The sequence below is a fragment of the Prionailurus viverrinus genome, chromosome B1, assembly GCF_022837055.1.
Source record: "Prionailurus viverrinus isolate Anna chromosome B1, UM_Priviv_1.0, whole genome shotgun sequence".
NCBI lineage: Eukaryota > Metazoa > Chordata > Mammalia > Carnivora > Felidae > Prionailurus > Prionailurus viverrinus.
The window spans coordinates 179,570,647-179,589,554 of record NC_062564.1 but is presented as its reverse complement, the minus strand read 5'-3'; the positions used below and the strand labels follow the sequence as shown (position 1 = coordinate 179,589,554).

At 33.4% G+C, this 18,908-nt stretch overlaps 1 pseudogene; it reads right to left on the bottom strand.

Moving 5' to 3' along the window:
• Positions 1-15,005: 15,005 nt before the first annotated feature.
• Positions 15,006-17,959, bottom strand: LOC125163971 (ADP/ATP translocase 2-like; annotated as a pseudogene).
• Positions 17,960-18,908: the final 949 nt, after the last annotated feature.

Here is an 18,908-nt window from a genome sequence, read left to right as displayed (position 1 = left end):
AGAATTTGTGAAACTAATAAAGTAATCAATGTAAGTTGACTCATTAAATAGTTAACGAATTATTAACCAAGAAGCAAAACAAACAAGCCTGACCACTGTCAAGTTAAATACAGGTTTACTGAAGACATTGATCTTCAAACAGGTAGCCATACTCGTGGGGGCTACACAAATTTTCCAAAAATAACAATGTACTAATAATCTTAAAGAAATCGGTCCAGATTATCTGCCTATATTTACCGTGTATTAGCGGTCCTTTGCCATATCCACTTTTGCAAACTGTCTCCCACTTTACAAAACAAAAGCATACTTCTCACCTGGCATCAATCTTAGTGTGGTACATTACTCCGTATATAAAAACTTCCAGGGAATCAAACAAAAAGCACAACAGGAAATATTATTTTCAGAGAAGACTCCTTTTATGGTTAATCAAGGCACAGTAAACAACTCTGAAACTTTTCTATATAAGCATGGTGTTAGAAATGGGGTACTTCACCTTCTACACTGCTAAATTCAATCTTGTACAGAATATGGACAGTGGGAGATTTTACATGTTCCATTTCCTAAATATTGTCAAGTAACATATTGCCCTTATGAAAGACTGAGAACAAAGTAAAGACAGCACTGACTTTTTTTTTATAGTGCTATTTCTTCCACAAACATAAGAAATTTAAACATAAGAAATTCTCTCCTCAACTATAACTGCTGAAATAAAAGTATCTACAAACAGCAGAAGAAATTCAATGCAGTGACACTGACACAACTGAATGTAACTGAATGTTTTCAAAAGTACAGTTTTTGTTATATTGGCTACAAGTCAAGCTTATGATTTTATATACTTTCTATTACATGTAACATGCTCAATATTTACAATGGTACTTATAATCTATTTACCCAAATCAAATTCTGAAATATTTATACCAATTACAGTCTAATCTCATTTCATTTCTAAATTTTTACTGTATTTTAACTTCTAATAACAAAACTACAAATTAACAGTTAAAGATGTTAATTTAAAATAGTATAGACCTTCATCTTTCCTTAATTGCTGTAAAGAATTTCATGATGTCTCATGAAATTAATGGAATTATAACTGAATTTTTATCACTGATCTGATTTATCACTGATCTCTAAGTATTTTTAAATCAGAATACCAGACATGAACATACTCATGTCTAAAGTAATTACTACTAAAGTAATAACATGCCTTATATCCTAATTATTATTTTATAAATATCTTATAATATTAGTTATGCATTATAAGTTTTTGGCTATTTAGTAGTGACAAACAATATGTATTTATGTTAATAAAACTACTGTTAAACTTGAGTTAATTATGATTTAATTCCTATCAGTAATATTTTCATTGTATTTGTGTCATTTCATGCTATAATATAAACAGCTTTATCTATCTCATAAATGATGTTCCTTTTTGTCTGGCAAAAAGTATATCAGATTTGGCCTGATTGGTACAAGATTGATCACTGACTTTGCTAATATAATGTGGTAGACATATTCATTCTGTACACTGGATAAGATAAATATGTACATACAATATTTTGACAAACATATGTAAAGTTCAAAGAATATAAAAATATTTTGTCCAAAAACATAGTGTTGTCATAGGTATACTAACTTCTAAAAATTATATCCATAACTCTTTCTAACTAAATTGGGCAATGAAGTTGCCATGGGTTGAAACAAAAATCATTACAGAAATTTTTATTACTCTTGTTAGAACCTTTTAAGACATGAAATTAACAAAGTTCATAGTTCTACTGAGTGGGTACAAATGCTTTATAGACACAATAATTTTTAATTTTTATCTTTAACGAAGAATGAGGAAAAACTAAAAACTAAGAGATTTCAGTTTTTATATTATTGCGATATGTCACTATTTTATGTCTCAATCATAATCTGGGATAAGTTTAAAGAATTCAGAGGCTTTTCTTTAACAACCCGCCTCTTTATAAAAGTGAAAATCAGTAACAAAATTGATTACAAACTCAATCTAATTTTTAAAAATTTTAGTGTCATTAGCATACACTATGTTAGTTTCAGGTGTAAAATATAATGATTCAATAATGCTATATGTTACTCAGTACTCATCATGATAAGGATACTCAATCCCCTTTACCTTTCACTCATCCCCCGCACACACTGCTCCTCTCCTAGCCATCATTTGTTCCCTATACTTAAGAGTATGGTTTTTTGTTTGTCTCTTTTTTTTTGGGGGGGGGGTTGTTGTTCATTTTATTCTTTATTAAGATTCTTTTTTTTTAAATTCCAATATTAACATACAGTGCTATATTAGTTCAGGTATACAATATAATGATTCAACAGTTCTATAGCTTACACAGTGCTCATCATGGTAAGTGTACTATTTAATCCCTATCCCCCCGCCCTCCTTGCCTCTGGTAACCGTTTGTTCTCTATAGGTGAGTCTGTTTTTTGGTCTGTCTCTATTTCTGCTTTGTTCATTTGTTTTGTTTCTCAAATTCCACATATGAGTGAAATCATATGATATTTGTCTTTCTCTAATTGACTTATTTCATTTAGCATTATACTCTGTAGATCCATTCATGTGCAAATGTCAGGATTTCATTCTTTTTTTATGGCTAAGTAATATTCTGTTTTTTATATATATATATATATATATATATATATATATATATATGCAGAGTCCAAATGTGGGGCTATAATTCACAAACTGAGAGATCTTGACCTTAGCCAACATCCAGAGTCAGAAGCTTAGATGACTGAGCCATCCAGGCACTCCTAATGCATGGATTTTTAAAAATTATCTCACTGATCTCATTGAGAGATTGAGTTACAATAAATTCTTAGTTACACTAATAATTATTAGTATTTAACACTTTTCATTTTATTAAATTATTTATAAATATTAATAATCCAATACAACTGATTTTTTTTCCTATTTATATATAACTTTAAAGTCACAAGATTGTTGAAAATGCCAAAATATTAATTTGCCTATTTCCATTGCCAAACTTTGGTCACCATGAATAAGTCTTCTTACACTAAGATACATGAAACTAGAAAAAAATTCTGAGGCATAAGTGAAATGGAAATATATACTGAAAAAGAATAACATAAAATTGCCTACTGTTAAAAAATCTGTTTGCATATATTTTAAATGGATAATGTTTTATGTCACATCACTATGGTGAAAGAATGATTTAACATTTTTATTTTAAAATGTAGATATTGACAACATTCTGAAAAGTATGCCATTTGAAACAAATATTGAGAATCTGCCCTATGACAACCACTAGACTGTGAAAAAGTCATAACAACACTGAAAACAAAATTCTTACCCTGAAAACTTACATTACATTCTAGCTGGAGATAGGGTAAACATTTATGACTATGGACTAAGTATATTAATAAATTATTTAAAGGTGTTATGACAAACAAGACAAGAGAAGGAATAGTAATGCCACAATGATTATAGCAATATTACTGCTATAGTGAATTAATTATATTCATACATCATATTTTATTTTTTACAATATGCTATGTAATTTATGAATATGATGAGGTGGCTTTGAACAACTTTAAAATTAACATGATATTTGCTAACTTGGTAACAAATGCACATCCTAAAGTCTATTGATACTTTTATATATTATCCTAGGTGTAGTTGATAGTTTTACTTAATTGATGTTTATCTAAAGTATATGATACATAAATTACTTAATATAGGCAATATAAATTTATAAAATTTCAAGAAATTATTATGCTCATATATTTATATTTCTTCATGTAGGCTATTCTTCAGTGGTGTGAAATTCTGTGTCGCTTTTTCAAGGAAACTACCTTGCCCTCCATTCTGTCTTTTCTCCTTCCCTGGGGCTGCGGAGTGTACATGTAGGTGGTAAGACAGTTTTAATCATGTAAATAAAGAATATGCCCTAGAGGATAACAGGACAAGTTAGAAGTAATCTGGATGCAAAATTACATTATATAGTGGAACAAACATATCCATCCTAGAATATTCAGGTATCCTACACCGTACACAGAAGAATACATTTCTATATTTTTTGAACCACTGCATTTCCTCTTTACAATAACATAACCTGTGACAGATTCCTTTCAATTTATTGATATAAGGAGACAAGTAAGCCTGTTGATTGGTGAAAATATCATAAAAGTATGTGAATTTAGAATGAATGAAAAAAGTTCAGATTAGTCAATGTGGGAAAATGTAATAATAAGAAAACCCCATGCATGTTTCATTGCAAAATTCAGCTTTGTTCCTCAAAAAAAAAAAATTACATATGGCTTCTATTTTTGAAAGCATATTACTGAGACAGGGTAGGAAAGGTAGATGGCATATTTATAAACTTTTCAGGAATGAAGTTACAGAACATTTCTCCAGGAAAGATTACTTTTGTCATCAGTATTTGACTGAGAAATTCTACATCATCAATGCCCCATCATTTTGGTGATATATGATACTAATAAAGCATCTTGATGACCATGATGATGTATATGTGAGTCAAAATATATCATCACAATGGTATCTCTGAAATGATTTATCAGAATACTATATCACTATGGTGGACGTTGGATTGATGTTGAAGTACCAGCAAGAAAACACCCCTTAGACTTAAAATCTTATTTTCATAATAAATATTTTCTTTTTATGAATTCATTTTTTATGAGAATGAACTGTTACAGTGTGTCAAGTTGGTGAAAAAACATAAATTCAATATATTAAATCTGTATACTTTACTACCATGAAAAAGATATTATTATATAAAGAAATATTTAAGTACAGCAATCACATGAACAATTCAATTGTTTCTGGAAATGTTTTACTTCCATAATCCAATTAAATATAGCTAAAATTTTGTCCCAGAATTCCAATTTCCTTTTTTCTTTTTGACACATGTTGTAGATTAAACTCATATTAGTTCACAATGATGTTGTGAACAGGGGTTTTATGTTCAAATTTATTCCTGAGAACCATCAAAATAGTTGTATCTGAACATCAAAACCCAGATGTCCTTCTGAAATTATCAGCCCTTGGTGACAGGTGAATGTATGTGTTCTTCTGATTCTCTGAGGACTTGAAAAACAAACAAAAAGCAGATATCCATGGTCTTATTAATTTAGGGCAGAGACCTAAATGGTTTGGAAAAGTATGTGGGTGCAAGCTGAAAATTTACTGTACACACTACAGCCCCAGCTAAGGGGGATCCTGAATGAGGGTAGTACAGGGAAATCTTCCATTTGGGCATACCTTTGGGTATAGCTGCTGATTAGCTACTCTGTTTGGAAAGAGAAATCACTCAAGGTAGGGATAAACTTGGCCTTACAGGCAGGGGGAAATGTCTTGGCTTACTTTATAGCAGACTGAGAAAAGCAAAATTAAAACATGGAGAAGAGTATGTCAATGGACATACCAGGTGAGGAGCAAAGTACGAGAATCTTTTTTACTGCACAGTAGTATCCACCAGAGAGCAGTCACTAAACACAGTTGTGGGGAAAAAAATGTATTTCTAAAAGTCTGTTGGATATTTCCAATTTGAAAACTTGAGGATATCTCAAGTTGTCCCCAAATGAATACATCGTGTTACTTCTTAAAGCTTGCTTCTGTTCATTACTTTATTAATGTTAGTTAATTTGTAATACAATGTTCTAGATTTTGGAGAATTTTATCAGGATAAAGGTCAATCTCCTCATAAGGTTTCTGGAAATGTTGGCTTGAATGTTCCAGTTGTAAATTAAGACAGAGTGGGCTTCCAGTTATGAAATGAATATAGTCAATGGTGTTGTAGTACTGTTACATGGTGAAAGACAGTATCTATACTTGCGGTAAGTATAGAATATTGTATACAGTAGTTGAATCATTATGTTGCACACTGAAGTTAATGTAACATCACCTATAATTATACTCAAAAAAAAAATAGCAAGAGTGAGAGAGAGAGAGAGAATTTTGAGGAGAGTTTGAAGTAGCTCTGATACACTCAAAATTAATTTTGGTATACCTATTCTCTATTAGGAAGATAAACTTCTCTATGTAGAAAACACATACATGTAGATAATTGAGAATGGGAAACTTTTCCTGATAGCAAGGGTTGAAGTTACAGAATCAAAGAAAATACCTAGTTGAGAATTTTGTCTTCAAAATAGAATCTATGAGAACACAAGGACACTCTTGAACTTTATATGGTTTCTCGTGTACTCAAATAAATATTTGAAAAGCTTGCTTTTTAGTTAAGCCACTTTCACTAAAGCGGCTAACAGCAGAGGAATTGAAAAGGAATATGTTTAAAAGTATTTTTTTGACAGTGTGCAATGTGTATCCAGGCAACCACTGGTCGATTAATGATTCCTCTCGATACCTACTCGTCAGAGAAGCCTGAGTGTAAAAGGCAAAGAACCTCAGCTTAAATATATTTTTTATGAGTCGGTCATAGTAAATAATTACATAATATTCATTCATTCGCAAGTCAACCATTAAATATCTAAATATCTAAGGACTGAAACTGGAATTTGGTCCTCAAGGAGATTTAAACTGCAATATTATGAAGGAAACAGATGGGAACTAAGAAGATGGTTCAGGAGGAGAATTTATTGGGATTGCTTCTGTTAAATTAAGATTATATTTAAAGGACTTAATAAAAATATATATACCAGTAAATTAAATAAATTGAAGTAAACAGAAAAAAAATGTGTGACCGCATTAGGAAATAAGGTATATTCATGGTGGAACTATTTTTTTTAATCTTTTTTCTAATGTTAAATGTCATAAAAGCTTATTCAATTGACCTAAAAAAAGCATAATTGACATTTTTTTCTTACATCACTACATGTTTTATTTTGCTTTTTATTTGGGGAGATTGGCCATTTTGGGAAGAAAATGCCATCAAAACCAATGATTAAACCCTTAGGTACAGATGTTTTTGAAATTTACCAAATTTTAGGCGGGTCCCATCGTGTAATGGTTAGCCCTCTGGACCCTGAACTTTATCAAATTTTTATTTTTTTTTATTTATAGAAATTCTTCTTTGAACATATTCATCCTCATATAAATTTCCTACCTTAGAATAATTTACAAAAAAATGGCACTTCATTGCTAGGAATTAACTCAAAACATTAACTTGTTAAACCTATTATTTTAGTGGCTTCCATCATTTCATTGTTAGCAACCTTGGAAACATGGAATTTAATTTTTAAAAGACTAATTTTCTGATATTTTTATTAGTATATTTCAAAGACAGTGTTATATTAGAAATATACTCTGGATGTGTGACAGAACTCATAGAAAGAGAAGAGAGGAGAACCTCAAGGTCAAAAATCAGGTGTTAATAAGAACAGAGTTTTTCAAAGCCTTCCTAGCACTTCAGTTGAATCCCCAGATGTTCCAAACTTGTAAAGGCAGGGAAAAGGGCAAAAAGAGGTTATTGCTTTCAGGGTTTATATACTGAGGATCATTTTATTGTTGATGGCATTTTTAGATATTTTACATGTCAGAGATAATGGGTGACTTTTTTCACCTTTATTTTCATATTTTATAAATACATGTATAAACCACATAACATATTTATAACCACATATACATAGTTACATGCATACATGGTTATGCTTTTTGTGAGTAGAATTTTGAATTACATGAATTATTCATTTAAAACTAAATAATGGAGAATTAAATCTTATGTACAAGCATATGAAGTCACATCCAAAAATGGCTGATGGGAAAATATAAAAATAGTATTTCAAGCTGAGCATAGCATCGCATTTGAATATCAAACAAATAAATTGACACAGCTATACAAATTACAGCGAATCTAAATTGCTTTACCAAGTATAGATGACACTGTCACCTGGGGAACAAACTTGTAAGTTATACATAAGGAATGCACATTAGATTTTAGAGTCTTTCTTTCTCTACATTCTCAGTTGCACACACAAAAAAGAATAATCAGCTGCATTATTTAAAAGAAACCATTGTGGCATATTGTTGACATGTGTGTCTGTGTGTTTCTGTGTGCATGTGTGGCCATTCCTGTGTTTCTGATCCAAGAAAAAAATCACAGCTATTTACAACTTGTTTAAAGAAATGCTCAGCATTGCAAGTTTCCTCCTTGGAAAAGACAATCCGTTATTATTTCTCCAGACACTAACTGAAACCTAGCAAATGGTGTTTTTGTGATTCAAGTCATATACTCCTGTGTCCTTTTATGAAGAAGAAAACATGTGAAGTAGGGTAATGATTTACACTTTTCTTTTTTCAGAAAGACCCTTTTCTATTGTGCTTACAACTTTTGTGATAATAACAAACGTTACATTTTCACTTACAGAGACTATAATAGCAATAATGAAGTCCCTAAGCCAATATAACTAAAGCTTAAAGAGTTAAAGTTGTCATTTTAATTTGAGAATCAAGACCACAGAAGGAATACCAATCTCCTGGTAACAAAATGCAGTTGAGAGAATCAAAGAATGGAAAACACGGAAAAGGGAAGGGAATTAAACACTAAAATGAAATGAGGGTTAATGCAGTAGAAATGCACTATACTTGAAATGAATTCTTAATTTTTCATTAAAGATTTTGGGGTTTGTTTTGTACTGAGGTAAAAAAAAATGATCAATATAATTTCTCTCATAGTTTTTAAATTTTTTAATATTTATTTATTTTTTGGGGGGGGAGAGAGAAAGAGAGAGAGAGAGAGAGAGAGAGAGAGAATGTGAGCCGGGGAGTGCCAGAGAGAGGCAGTCACAGAATCCGAAGCAGGCTCCAGGCTCTGAGGTTTTAGCACAGAGCCAGATGCGGGGCTTGAACATGCGAACCGTGAGATCATGACCTGAGCCCAGATGGGGGGCTTAACTGACTGAGCCACCCAGGTGCCCCTCATAGTTTTTACAGCAAGGGAAAGTAATACAAGAACTTCTGTTCTTGTATATAATAGAAAAGCAAAACCACCATTATTTCAATGTAAGACTGCACTAAGTAGTTAGCATTTATATATTCTTTCATACTAAAATCAAGCGTTATTTTAATACTTAAATATTTATTATCTGCACCTGAAATATACAATTGGAGCGAGTTTCCCCCATGGAGTAAAGGTGTGAGGTGTGCTTAGTATGGGATAGTTTTGTTTCTACATTCAGATGTACTAACTCTCAAATGTGTTCTCCTAGAAAAAGTAATACTAGGGGCACCTGGTGGCTCAGTTGGTTGAGCATCTGACTTTGGCCCAGGTCATGATCTCATGGTTTGTGAGTTTGAGCCCCAGTTCAGCATCTGCGCTGACAGCTCAGAGCCTGGAGCCTGCTTCAGACTCTCTCTCTCTCTCTCTCTCTCTCTCTCTCTCTCTCTGCCCCTCCTCTGCTCACAGTCTGTCTCTATTCAAAAAATAAGTAAACATTAAAAAAGAAGAAAAAAGTAATACCAATAGTTTGGGAAATAATATTTTGGAAATTGTAAAAAGTTTATTTTCAAAATTTGCTCACATAGTAACAATGAAAATTATTCTGTAATTTTTATTGCATTATAAGATAACAAACGTTAGTGATGTTTTGTGACTTCTAAGTCACAAAATGAGCTTCCTATACTGACTATAACCATGATGCTTCTTAACATTTTCCACTAAACAATACTATGCAATAGCAACTATCTCATGCTTGTTATACTGTCAAAAACAAATGTAAATGAAAAATGCTATTTAACTTTATTGATTTTTTCAGAAAATATACTGTTTTAGAAGAATGTTCTTGAAAAAAAACATGCTAGTTTTGAAATTTAATTGCAAATAATGGCCATCTGGCCTTAAATTTCTCCCTAAACTGATTTCTTTTTAAGAGCTAAATACTCCATTGTTAAAACATGTTTAAATCGCAAATTGATTTCAAATGAGTTATGATCACAGTTTTCAGAAAATATATGTTGCCACTTTTGCAACAATGTTTCTGTTTTAATCCTTGCCTTTTTGTCCTTGATTTCTGTGTCACAAAGTTGAGAGGATGTAGACAGTGATTAATATAATCTGGAATATAATTCCTCCTGGATAGTACTGCTTCTGTCTCATTGTATTAACTCTTCTCAGAAACATGCAGGTGATTATTTTCTTACAAAAAAAAATGAAGTCAAGGTCAATGAAAGCCTGGTAAGTGCATGGGTTTCATTTCTGAAAGAGTATACACTTTCACAGCAGAAGATTTACATTGTATATAGAATAAGTACAATACAAATTATCCATAGCCAGTCATGGAATTTTATATAAAAAATAAATAGCCCCCTAATTGTTTCCTTTAGAAAAAATTATAGTAAATTATAGCATTAAGCAAACACAAAGATACCAGGTTTATTTTGTCACCTTCAATGCTTATTCTCTGATACCACATTTCAGAAGAGTTATGAAAGTAGAATATATTACATTTATGATACAAGTGGGCAGCAAGTATATCTATGGTAAAGATTGCTGTTTTTTATAATGTAACAGCTTAATTTAGCATGCATATCTTTAAAATCATTATGCAAAATAAATATAATATAGTTATATTTACAAAGTAAGTTTACTCTGAGCTATGTTCAAATCAAATCCAGGTTGCATAGTAAAAGGCTCATTAAGGAAAAGACTTCATTTAAAAGTTGATTATTTTTCAATGCAAGGCCTATAATTAATGGAAAGTTATCAAACATAGTTCATAGAATTATGATTGCTTGTCACCAGAAATAATATCTAGCATGCATTATGTGTCAGGTATAGTTCAGAGTATTTTTTAGAATGTATTAATTAAGTCTTTCAAACAACTTCTTAGGTGAGAACTTATTTTCCCCAACTTGTATACGAGGAAGAAGAAAGGTTGAGTAACTTGTTCAAGTTCACTGCTATGTGATACAGCAGGCTTACGTATCAGAGTATTTGTACTTGACTACCTCTCTGCGTGGCCTGTGCTATAACTTTCCATTCTTTCTGCTCACCTAGTCAATTCTTGGCCAGCAATGGCCATGGTACATAAATAGAGAGTGAATTTTATTCTCTTTATTCAGCTTGAGACCTACTTAGCGTAGCCTCTCAATGTTGTCTATTTCCATGGCAAAATAAGCGTTTTTTGCTATATGTCCAATGTTAGACGGAGTTCATATTAGTCTGTACCCAAAGGACAGTCCCACAATATTGTTACAGAAGCATCGCTGAATTTTCCAGTACGTAAAGTGCTGCTAGTTGACAAATATTTTTGAATAACTTTCTCAGTGACTCCCATCAGATATAAAATCTCCTTCATCTTCCTCTCTGGAGTCGGTAAGTGAGAAAAATTATAAAAGAAAACTATGTCGTCAAATGATAACCTAACATTTAATTGAGCATATCAATTTTACTGCTTTACAGAAAAGTTTTATTATTTACATTAGTTATTATGAATATATCTGCTATATCAATATCAATGACACAAAATATCTTTAAGATATACAAACATTTATTTAGTTAATATGATTAACTTCCATTACAAAATTAACTACCAGTATGCGTACAGTATATATAAATGACGGCATAAAACTTGCCAATATACCTATACATAAGTTACTTTTAGTCTTTGTTAATGTGCCTGTTTCAAATTTGATATTTAATGACTAGTGTTAGCATTTAAAATAACAAAACACTTTGCATACTGGAAGATTTAGAGTATCATTCACTTATTTGATGGCATTTTTTGGCAGACATGCCTTCTTTTTCCCAGCTGTTTGCCTCATGCATTTCTGTCTTCTGTCCACAACCCAGGGACTTCCTGAATTGTTTGAACCTGGGCAAGGTTTCGCATTCAAGTTGAAACTTTTTTTTTAACTGTTGGGTTAAATGTTTCCTAAGGATTTAGAGAGATCATTTGCTATGTATTTGAATGAAGAGAAATTTAAAGTGCTTTGCTGGAATTTATGTGTTTTTTTTGTCTCTGTTTTTGTTTTTTTTAATGATGCTGTGGTAAAATATATATATATATATATATATATATATATATATATATATATATATTTGAAACATCCCACAGCAAGAACTACAACTGGGGCATGTTTGGAAATGTATTTTTTGAAATTGGGACTGGGTAGAAAATTCAAGATATGCAGTCAACAAACTAAGGATAATGGAGACACAAAAGTGAAACCAATATAAAGCAGAGATGCTCATAACACATGCACAGTTTCTCGCAGCCTTTTGTCTCAGGGCTATATCTTTCAACAGTTCTATTATAGTAATGTATTTCTTTTTTAATTTTTGAAATGTTTTTATTTATTTTTGAGACAGAGAGAGACAGAGCATGAGCAGGGGCGGGGCAGAGCGAGAGGGAGACACAGAATCCGAAGCAGGCTCCAGGCTCTGAGCTGTCAGCACAGAGCCTGCCACGGGGTTTGAACTCATGGACTGTGAAATCATGACCTGAGCCGAAGTCGGACGCCCAACCAACTGAGCCACCCAGGTGCCCCTGTAATAATGTGTTTCAGGAGTTGATTAATCTGGGAGCTTAGGTGGCTTAGTTCATCTTCCACTTTTGATTTCGGCTCAGGAAATGATCTCAAGGTCTCATGAGTTCGAGCCCTGCATCAGGCTCTGTGCTGACAGCATGGAGTCTGCTTGGGATTCTCTCTCTCTGACCCTCCCCACTCATGAACTCTCTGTCTCTCTCTCTGTCAAAATAAATAAACTTAAAAAAGGAGTTTATTAATCAATATTCGTTTTCTGACTCAGATATTTATATATCCTCTCAATTCAAACACCATGAGAAACACTTTTGTGAAATATACATTTAGAGTACATTTTATTTGGTCACCTATTCATTAAATATTCATGAAGTTCCAATACCTCTTTTTTGCCTTTCTTTAAGTATAAATAAACTCGATATTCACCATGGTTGACAAATATTAGAAGTAGCAAGATGGTGATATGCATGTTTCTAAAAGTTCATGGACACCTAGAAGTGCACAGAAGTCGCCCTGAGTCTAGGAATTTTTGAATATTTATTTTTAAGTTTCTAAAATTTTAATGATAAGCATATGTGCTTCTTACACATATCTATCTCTATCTCTAATCTCTATCTCTATCTAGATATCTATATCTATGTCATCTATATCTAATCTATATCTATCTATATCTATATATCTATATCTGTATCTGTAACTATATCTAAACTTATCTATATATATCTGAATATCTGGCTGACTACCATGAGTTTTTCCTTCCTTTGTGTGTCTCTGTGTGTATTCTTTTTGTTTTTAATAACCAAAGAGTAGCACTTAAATTATCATGAGATAATGTGAAAAAGTTATTAACTTTATACTGCACCAAGGGATTCCTGCTAGGTGAAGGCTGAATATTGTTTTGACACTTTGGAAACATTAAGGTTTTTTTTTTTCATAGTATAAATAGAGAAGACTGAGCCATAATTGAGCCAGCCCCTAACACACAGAAATGTGAGCGTGACCAGGTTACATGAGCCTGTGCTACAGAGGTCACTACCATCCCTGTATTTTTAGTAGTGGCCCATTTCAGCAAAACAGCACATCAATAAAAATAGTTTATAAATTTATTGGTTTTGCAGTATTTCTCCCTTTTAATTTGAAGATTGGTTTTGTTGGTGCATAAATGGTATAAGCATTAAAAGTTTATCTCTAAATATGTATACATATTTAAATAGTATTACAATAAAGTCTTCCTACTTGATCATCCAGGAAATGCATTTTGCTTTAAAAGTTAGCAAATAATAAGCGGATGTAGAAAAATATTTTGCATATCAAAAAAGTGATTAATTATAATATTTAATGTAATATCAACATTTGCTATGACATGTACTTATATACTTAATGATAGGTAATATATTAGGTTTACATAAAATATAGAAATGACAATGTTTAAAAATGTATTGTAGGCTTAATTTTCTACCTATTAAAATATAAACTATTCTGTAGCTACCTTTCTAAAAAAATGTCAATTTAACCACTTTGGTGTATCTGGCATTCCTCTAAAGTTATTGGCAAGTTTACAGAATATGACATGTAAAATGTATGGCTTAATATAAAAAAAATGGGAACATATTTGAAATAGTCACCTTTGATTTAACCATATGTTAAATGCATCAAATATAGTGTTAAAATTGAAGTCCTTATAAATCCTGAATAACAGTGTTCATCTTGGAGTTTAATTTCTTCATATATTACATTTAATTTCAGTAGCCTATTAAAAAGTCAGAGGTAGAAGAGATGAAAAAGTATTGAGACTCAACTAAAATTTTTCCTGACTTTAGGCAAGTAGAGTTTATTTTAATGAAATTAATTCAATGAAAATAGAGTAGATATTACTGTTTTACAGGAATAGTTACAGAATTAATATGGTTTCTCAAGCCTGCTAAATGACTTACGGATGGAATAGGCCACTAAAAAATCACACTGCTGCTCTGCTCAACACTACTGTAGAGTTAAAAGTGAAAGGAAGCCATACAGTTTAAATCAATGTATATATTCTTGTGCTTTTCTATATTTCAGAATAAGCCCTTTTAACCAAGCATATGGGAGAATTAAGAGTACAGACAATTTAAAACAAATCTAAGGAATTATAGAAAGTAAGAAAGGGGTTGAAAAAATATGTCCAATGGAAGCAATTTTATTTATTTGTTTTTATATTTCAGATATTTTTTTTTATTTCTTCATAGTTACTTACTAGGAGTGACTGAAATCAAAAAAATATAATTGAGTCCCATCATCATGGAAATGGCTTTAAGAGAACTGGGTGTTGTATGGAGACCAATTTGTCAATAAATTTCATATAAAAAAATAATAAAAAAAAGGAAATGGCTTTAAGAGAAAACTGGTCAGATGAATATTATTGCTTTCCATTTTCAACCAGTAAACAGTGACCATTGATAAATGGACTGCCACCAGTATGTCAAGAATGCTCAAGAAATGTTAGATAATTCAACACACATGCTCACGGGGAAAAAAAAAAAAAAAAAAAAAAAAAAAAAAAAAAAAAAACCTGGAAAATATCTTAGGTGAACGTCGTGATTTCATCATACAGGACAAGTACGAAACCACCACCCATTCCTCTGAAAGCACTGGACTGTGTACCCTTGGAAAAAGCTTTCACTCCTTCGTGATGAACAATCTTCCTCCAACAGTCAAGCATGCCTGTGTACATGATGCCAGTTCCTTTGTTCCCTGACTGCATCATCATGTGGCCGTGAACAGTGTCGAATGGATAGAAAGTCAACCCAGAAACCACTGTAACAGATTGTGCAATCATCCAGCTGATGAAGACATGAGTACTCTTGGGATCTGGAAGCAGTGTCATAGATACCAAAGTAGACAGCTGAGTAGATGATAATACCCCTACACAAGCACATTAAAGCCTTGGTACAGTCCCTCAATCTCATCAGATTTGTAGATCCTAACCAGGCAGTCATCAAGACCTCTGAATTCCCTTTCAGCTCCAAGTTTGCTCACATCGGGTATGGGCAAAATCAAGAGGATACACAAAACACCAGGAAGCGGTCCCAGGGGCAGCACCTGATGCCAGATTCCCTGCAAAGTAGCACCAAAACTGGGTTTTCTTGTTCACACCACCCAGGAAGATCTGCTTATGTTTACCTTTGGGGGCAAAATTGAGAGGCTGGGTGGAGAAGTAGCTGATAACACTGGCCAGGTTACCAGGCCAGAAGGACACCATCTGCTCCCTGGGGATGTGAACCACACAGCCTACAATACACTTGTATTGCTTATCTGTGACGATTTGCTTGCTTGCATACTGCACCTGTAGCAGCAGCTTGACTCGCTCAGTGGGCTTTACTGCAGCCCCTCTACCCACCAAGAACTCCTTAGTGAAGGACAGAGTGCAGCGCCATCTGTCAGGTTGAAAGGAAAGAAGAGATGGGTGACAGCTGGGACTCCAGTAGCAACCTGCTGGGGCTCTGGGGCTCTGGGCTCCAATGTAAACAATTTTAACTGGTGCAAAGTTACATTGAGATTTTTTTCCTCAATATGTAATAAAGCAAGAATAAGTTAAATCTTTCAATCCAAGGGAGAGCAAAGAACCTCAGATTTAGTTAACAATGGATATATACCACCCATGGTCCATATATTAAAACAGTCAAATAGAGTTCCTGTTGGATTAAATGATCTCAAAAGCCCTGGAACACCCATGCACAGCACTTGGTTCTCAGTAAGTTTTAGTCCTGCTTCTTGCCATTTTCTCCTTTTCCAGCCTAATATTATGACCATTTGAGATAAAACAATTTTTTTCCCATTGCACATGACAAGTGATTTTGTTTAGTATCATCATAAAAAACAATATGGACACTTTATGCACAACTATATGTTCCACATGCATGGATTCTAAAACTTATGAACACTGGACTACCTGAAAGTCTGTACAAAAATATTAGGTAAGATGGGGAGAAGAAAATAGTATGCAGTAGTTTATCCTAAGAGAGAGAATAAAGTCATCATCATGAAGCTATTATATGGCCACATCTCCCCTGATCATGATTTTCAAAGAACTGGGAGTGGTTTATCAAAATTGAGAATTCCTGTGTGAATGCAAAGTTATACAGATCTGATGGTACCCACACAAATGGTGGAAAAGCAGTAAAAATATTAATGGCTGTGAAAAAATAGGGTTTCAATAAAAGACATTTTAATACGAAAGTTTACAAGCTTTAATATGAAAGTTTACTAACAAAGAAGTTAGTAAACTAGGAGACACTGGGAGTCTATGAAAGAAGTCCCTGATTATATGTTAGTACTTTGTGGTGGACAATAAGGATGAAAATGTAAGTAATAGACTTTATACCAGAAATTGCGTCTTCATGATCTGACCTGGTTTCTTTACATTTTCTGACCTCCTTTCCTTACTCCAAAAGCATTCTCTGTCCTAACCTATTTAACTCATAAACCACCTATTATGTAAGTTTCAGATTACATGGGAAGGACACTATATTTCAGAGTAGGACACATTTTACAGAGTAAACACATAGCAACGAAGACATATGATATTTAGATGTGAGAACAGAATGTCACCAGTGCTCAGGTTATGGAACTGGCTGGTTTGGAAGAAAAAACATTGTAACTAGTGCTAAGAAACATTTAAACAATGAAAGTAGCACGAGAAGGTCAGAGCTACTTACAGGTAGCCACTTGTTACTTGTTACTAGTTTTATATATATATATGTATATATGTATATATACATATGTATATATGTATACATATATACATATGTATATATGTATACATATATACATATGTATATATGTATATATATTTTTTAAGGTGTTCTGGGGGCGCCTAGGTGGCTCAGTCACTTGGGCATCCTACTTCCGCTCGGGTTATGATCTTGTGGTTCATGAGTTCAAGCCCCACCTCAGGTTGTATGCTGACAGCTCAGAGTCTGGAGCCTGCTTCGGATTTTGTGTCTCCCTCTCTCTCTGCCCCTCCCCAGCTCATGCTCAGCCTTTCTCTCTCTCTCAAAAATAAATAAACATTTAAACAAAATTAATAAGAAAAGGTGTTCCGGTTTTGTTAGATCTATTTAAAAAACAAATTTTAACGTTTATTTATTTTTGAGACAGAGAGAGACAGAGCATGAATGGGGGAGGGGCAGAGAGAGAGGGAGACACAGAATCGGAAGCAGGCTCCAGGCTCCGAGCCATCAGCCCAGAGCCCCACGCGGGGCTCGAACTCACGGACCGCGAGATCATGACCTGAGCTGAAGTCGGAGGCTTAACCGACTGAGCCACCCAGGCGCCCCTAGATCTATTTTATAATTAGGCCCAAGTCCTTTCTTTCATGTGGAATATCTTAAATGTGTATGTGTGTGTGTGTATGTGTGTGTGTGTGTGTGTGTGTGTAAATACAACATAGGCAATAGCATATGAATGTGCACATGGATATGCACGTATGATAGAACATGGACACAAGGCAGCTGTTTGCAATGCTTTGTCTGCCATTGGGTCAGTGTTCAATGCAATGTGCTGCTTGTACGGGCACTGTTAATAAAAATATGATTTGCCTTCACATATTCCAAATTACATAATAAAGTCAAATGCCAATTTGGAAATAGGTCATCAATCCAGCCATTCCTTGAATCCAATAGTTTTAGAATGCTGTATATCCTTTGTTCTAAATTGAAATTAGAAAGAAATATAATGAAATGGACATAAAAGGCAAAAGGTCATGTAGCACCCTCTGAGATGCGTAGTGGGCTTTCTGTGGGATAGGAGAAAAACAGTCTTTAGTGATGCTACAAATGTCTTTTTATTTATTTATTTTTTAATTTTTTTAATGTTTATTTATTTTTGACAGAGAGAGAGAGAGAGAGAGACAGGGCATGAGCAGGGAGGGGCAGAGAGAGAGGGAGACACAGAATCCAAAAGAGGCTCCAGGCTCTGAGCTGTCAGCACAGAGCCCGACATGGGGCTCGAGCTCACAGACTGCGAGATCATGACCTGAGCCCAAGTCGGACGCTCAACCGACTGAGCCACCCAGGTGCCCCTACAAATGTCTTTTTAAAAGGTGGCTGACACTGTCAGGTGTTGTAGTTGAGAAATCCATGTAATGTCATGTGCTGTTGAATGCAAGGACAAAGTACTGACTTCGCTGCCCAAAGTGGGACTGTTATATGAATAGGATACTTCTATTTCTAGGTCTGTCTCTCAGGAAATTTTTGAAAGAATGCTAGCATATCAAAAAATATACCTCATTTTTTAAGAAGATATTTTTAGTAGTTCTTGATATGCTAAATTAAATTAATTCGAAGGAAATACTTTGCATTATAGTTCCTGTTAGCATTCAGAAAATGTAAGCAGAGTTGGGGAATGAAAAGTTATTGTGGAAGTCTGCTATGTAACTAGAAGCAAGACCTTAAGATGTTAATATGCAAAGTCCTTGTACATTTTA